This window comes from Zalophus californianus, chromosome X, assembly GCF_009762305.2.
Source record: "Zalophus californianus isolate mZalCal1 chromosome X, mZalCal1.pri.v2, whole genome shotgun sequence".
Lineage (NCBI taxonomy): Eukaryota > Metazoa > Chordata > Mammalia > Carnivora > Otariidae > Zalophus > Zalophus californianus.
In genome coordinates this window covers 112,738,170-112,743,811 of record NC_045612.1, presented here as the reverse complement: position 1 = coordinate 112,743,811, position 5,642 = coordinate 112,738,170, and the positions used below count along the sequence as shown (strand labels likewise).

Below are 5,642 nucleotides of genomic sequence, written 5' to 3'. Positions count from 1 at the left end.
AGAAATGCATCTATTTATGCTCTTACAGATTAAGCCATGATTGGAGTAGACTGATTTTAAAAAATGCTTGAGAAATGCTGGGCCTTTCAATGGAGTTTTAGGTATTTTTATTTATTTATTTTATATAGATCAATTGGTAATATTTTTATTAGCCTTCTGAGAATTAGCATTCTAAATATGCTGAGTATCACCTCTGGATCCAGTATTATTTTAATGCTCTGTACCAACATTTGAAATTCTGTTGTACGAATCTTTTTTTAATGTTTACATTTTTTTATTATTATGTTATGTTAATCAAAAAATATGGAATGCTTCACGAATTTGTGTGTCATCCTTGCGCAGGGGCCATGCTAATCTTCTCTGTATCGTTCCAATTTTCGTATATGTGCTGCCGAAGCGAGCACTGTTGTACGAATCTTTATTCAGTGCTGGCTTTGCACCTAAGTTTTTGCTATTGCTCTGTTTATGGATTGAAGCAACACAGAAATCAAAAGAAAATTCAATGAACAAAGCATAACATCAGTAGTGTTTGCAGTGCATTCAGCTCAGCCATCATTTGGTGAATACTTACTGCATGAGTCATGAACTTAAGGGCATCTATAGACAAAGCAGATAAATTAGTGAAGCAGGGCAGATGTATGGAAAATCAACTGCCAGAAATATAATCAAGATTTCTTTGTTTTTACTGAAATACAGCGTGAAGAGATAACATAATAAACACAGATATACTGATGGAGATCATATTTTACCATATACATGAGGAAGTGCAAATTGAAAATAGACACAGGAAATTATTAATTATTTCCTTTCATGTTTCATACTTTTTGGGTTCAGAACTGGAAAACAGATACTTCTGAGAAAACATGAAATGTCAGGTCTTATATTTCATATTGTGAGGTACAGGGTCGAATTCATCCTTGAGTCTTCTATCTGATTTTGATATTCCATTGAATTCGGTTTCAAAACAGAAAGAAGCTCTTCATAAATTGATAGTTCATATTGAACATGGAAAGGATCATTGCACACTGTTTTTATATTTAGGATAAATAAATACGATTATTTCACTTTTAGTATTATATTGCACTGTAGTTCAATAACTTCTATCTGGAGCTCCCAATTCACACAATCAGTGATAGATGAGGAAGATGAACTGAACAATGCTAGTTTATTCTCCAATCCTTAGAATTTGGGGTTCAATTTCACATTCTTGGAAATGTAAAACTGGCTGTGGCTTTCACATTTTTCCATAAAGGAAAGTAGGTGAGATTACTTTCTGGCAAATGGAATTCCTAAAGATCCCCTTTTTTTGTGATTAATGAAAAAAAATCGCTCTTTGCTAATGTCCTTGATGAGAAATGGTTACAATATTTGTAGGGGTCATAATGTCAAGTCTTTGATCCAATTTTTGCTGCTAAGTTGAGATGGGCATTTTTTCTTGCATAACACGAATCAGAGGACATCGTCATTTAAAAAAATCACTCAACATCCATTCGTGATTAGGAAAAAAAAAAAACCTCCCAGCTAAACCGGAGGCTACTGAAGCTTTTTGTCCCTCCAGTTCCCTAATAACAGTTACATACTGCTAGTGACATAATTACACATTAACAATGCATCATTCATTCTGCTGCCCATGACTCTTTCAGATGTTGTAACTGTTTTGTTGATAATGATCACAAATGCAAGTCTCCTTCAGAGTATGCAGGAAAATGTGAATAAGCCCTTTTCTGGTCATGTTAAATTAATCACTCAGCATTTTATAGCACAAAGGTAGAACAGCACATCACTCAAGCATATCTTCTCTTGACCTCTTTAGGCCTTCACCACTGCATTCCTAGAATTCAATCTCTCTCAGTGTTGACTATACCCCTGTTCTGTACTCAAAGCCACCAGGGGGGAGGAGAGTGGAGGATAGATGAGGGTCCCAGGGCTGAGTGAGAAGAGCAGTCCCATTTGCACAAGTAATGTCTGTCTCTGTCCCACATGGCTTGAGACTGATTTGGGAGAGCACAGAATCATCACATCACATCAATCAGAGGCAAGAAGGGACATGAATATACTGTTGGCATTGTTGAGTGATGGCCTCCAAAGCCTTTGAGGACACAGGCATGGCCTCCCTTGGAGTGCCACCAGCAGCTTTGGAGGCTGTTGGGGGTGGTAGAGGATTAGCTTGTGTGCCAGCAGGGGAACACACATAGTAATGGGTGCCTGCTGCCAACGTTGCCACCTTTGGGTGCTATAGGCTGGAAGCAGCTTTGCCCAAGGGTCAGTGATGGACCATCGATAGCTTAGAGATACTTGTCCTCTGTGTGATACGAGTGAGAGCCATTCCAATCAGCAAGTCTTAGGCAATTTCATGAAAGAAATATCATACTGGCTGGTGGGAACATTGGGCTCACCAGGCTGGCCTCCTGCAACTAGGACCTCAAGACCAGCCCATAGATATGATTCCTGGAGCTCTTTGGGGCATGTGGTTAACCTCATGCAAGAGGTAGCATAGCAGTTCGAAAAGCAACTGGAAGGGAGAATGACAACCAGTGATTGGATCACACACTGGTTCCAGTCTGAGCAAAGTACACACTGCCTGGGAAACATTGTTTGTTGGGCCAGCACTGGTGCTAGAGGGGACCTTAAAAAATTTCCAGGAAGGCAGCCCTAAAGCCCAGGGCTTCTTATTTTTAAAACATACTCTTTCATAAAATCTCCAAATGTAAAAACTTTGGTGTTAGGCAATTAAATTAATATGTATTTCATAGCGGCATTGCTGATTTTATTCACATTCAGAATAAATCCTAATAACATTGCACTCCCTTTCAAGTTTACTAAATGTTTCATCACATGGTATGTTGGTTAAGAGCACAGATTCTAAAGCTAGAATGCTTAGAAATCCCAGCTCTTCGACCTGCTGGCTCTGTGGCTTTGAGCAAGTTACTTAACGGCTTTGCATTCCAGCTTCCTCATCTATATAATAGGGAAAATAATAGTACCTATCTCATAATTGTATTGAGTATCAAAAGTGTGAATACATGTAAATCCCTAGAACCTTGCCAGGTGTATGATACACACTCCACAAGTGTGCGCTAATATTATTGTGTGCTAGTGGTTTCCAACGGGAGTTATTTCACCCTTCAGGGACATTTAGCAATGTTTGAAGACAGTTTTGGTTGTGTGTGTGTGTGTGTGTGTGTGTGTGTGTGTGTGTGTGTGTGTGTAGGGGTACCAGGAGCACTACTGGCATCTAATAGCTAGGGGCACGGGACACTGCTAAACATCCTACATTGCCCAGGACAGACCCCACAACAAAGAATTATTTGGCCCTAAATGCCAATAATACCAAGGTTGAGAAAGCCTGTTGTATATTATTGACAGTTCTTACTATGGTCTGTTTCATAATTGTGTCTTTAACTATATACTTTTTTTCTTTTTATAATTGGAATATAATTAAGCAACAGTATACTTTTGCCACAGGTATACTTTCTTTACAAAATAAACAAGTTACAGTCTTCATTCCCACAGAAAAATATGCTCTCTCACTTATCTTGCAATAGGCTACCCTCTTAATCTTTTGTAAAGAAAGGCAGAAGGAAAATTATTAAATTTCCTTACTACCTACAGCCCATTGACGAGTCCTTGAAACAGGCAGAGTGACATTCCTCTAGGAACTCAGCTACCTTGATGTTAATACTTTGCTGAGGGCAAAAGGCGATCCTAGCCCAACCCCCAGGACCCTCTAAGTCTACTTTAACATATAAAAATTCTTTTGGAAACTTCCTTTATCTCTACCCCCCAAGATACATGCTGGCAATCATCCTCCAAGCATATACATCAGAAGGGTCTCATGACTGAGTTTTTACTGAACAGTAATAAATGACCTTTCTTAACAATAGCTAGCCCCCTCAGGATCCTGGGAACCTTGTTTCCAAAATGCCTGGGAGGCTTACGCTCTCCCTAACCCCCTCTCAGCTTGAAAGTATATAATGGGCCACTGCTCATGACCCCGGTGCGGCTCTGTCTGCCCACAGGTCCTGTCCCCGGGCTTTCATAAAACCACCTTTTTGCACCAAAGACGTCTCAAGAATTCTTTCTTGGCCATCGACTTTGAGCCATAACATCTTTCCTACAACAGGTATAAGAAATATTACTGATCCTCCTTCCTCTATCACAAGTGCAACACAGCAAGTACAGTAGCAATTCCAAGTCAACAACTGGCTTTAGCGACAGGCAGATGATAGTAATGGGGTGATAGGGTGGCAGAGAACTGGCTTTAAGTCCTTGAAGCACTCAAATCTAGAAAGAAACCACTTCCATTCTTACCTGTCTCCTCCCTCTTATGTGCCAGAGGACATAGTGTCAGTTATTATTTGAATAGGGATAGAGGTGAGGGAAGGAAAAGGTGAACTAATGGAGAGAAACTCCATCAGCTGATATTTCAAATATATTTGCTCTGTTTCATGCAATTGCAAAAAAAAAAAAAATCATGAGAGGGAATCAGGACAACAACCAAAAAATTGTTACGTGTGTCAAAATTTCTGGGGGTACTTTAGTCCTTAATGAAACCTCCTTACAAGGTGGAGGATTTTCTGTCTTCAGTACTCATGGTGTAGTCCACGGGCCAGCAACATCACCCAGAGCTCGTTAAAAGGGCAGAATCTCAGGCTCCACTTTGGACCTGCTGAATTAGGATCTGTATTTTAACAAGATCTCTAGGTGATTCGTTTGCACATTAAGATTTCAGAACTGCTGGAATGTTCTCTCTGTCCCTGGCACATTAAAAGCTCAACTTTTTAAATCAGAAATGGTCCTATTAATAGGCTAAAAAGATGACAGAGGGAAGCATTTTTAATCAATGAGAAAGCTATTTCCCCTTCCTTTAAGTGATTTACATACCATTGGGTTTATTTATAGTTTCTCAAATTACCTGATTTTATAATATATGATCTTTTCATTAAACTGATGTTATGGTTAATGATTTGTATCATATTTGCAATTTAAAAGTTAAGAATAAAGAGTATCAGTGCTTTGAAAAGGTAATAAAGTGCAATCTTAGCTATGGCATTCCGTAGTTCTGATATCTATAATATATATTTGCATAAATCTAGATATGATAACTCTAAACTTTTATACACTTCGCTGACATTCACAGGCTGAGAACAAAAGGGAAGTTACAATAAAATTGAATGGTGTTATTTTAATTAAGTACATTTCCTTATTAAATAAATTGGACTTGTAGACCAGGAGACTGCGAACCCTGTTTCCCCCCAGAAACCCAAGCGTGAGCAGCAAAAGGGGAGACTGCTCCTATGCTGTCTCAGGAGCATTTGAGCCATCACCAGATGCCTGCCTCTGATTTTCATTGCCCTCATTTTTCATCCTGTCCCCACCCCAAGGCAAGGAGAAGAGGGTGGGTATCTCATTTTCTGGCAAGAAGGCTAGAAGGTGAGGTGTGCAAGTGATGCGAAGTACATATTCATGATTGCTTGCCAAATCTACCATTACTGTCACTTTTCCCCCTACAGCTTCTGCCAACTCTCCGTAGCCTTTTATTCCTGCTGCCTACTGAAACCAAGTAGATCCCAGAAAGCTTGATACAACTGTAAAACTTGAGGCAGATAAAGAATTCAGGCTTTCTAACCAGAAAACAAAAA

General features: G+C 39.3%; 1 non-coding gene across 1 annotated transcript; it reads right to left on the bottom strand.

Moving 5' to 3' along the window:
- Positions 1-297: 297 nt before the first annotated feature.
- On the bottom strand, positions 298-404 carry LOC113931587. The gene has a single exon (XR_003522754.1). It is a non-coding gene; the product is annotated as a U6 spliceosomal RNA (small nuclear RNA).
- Positions 405-5,642: the final 5,238 nt, after the last annotated feature.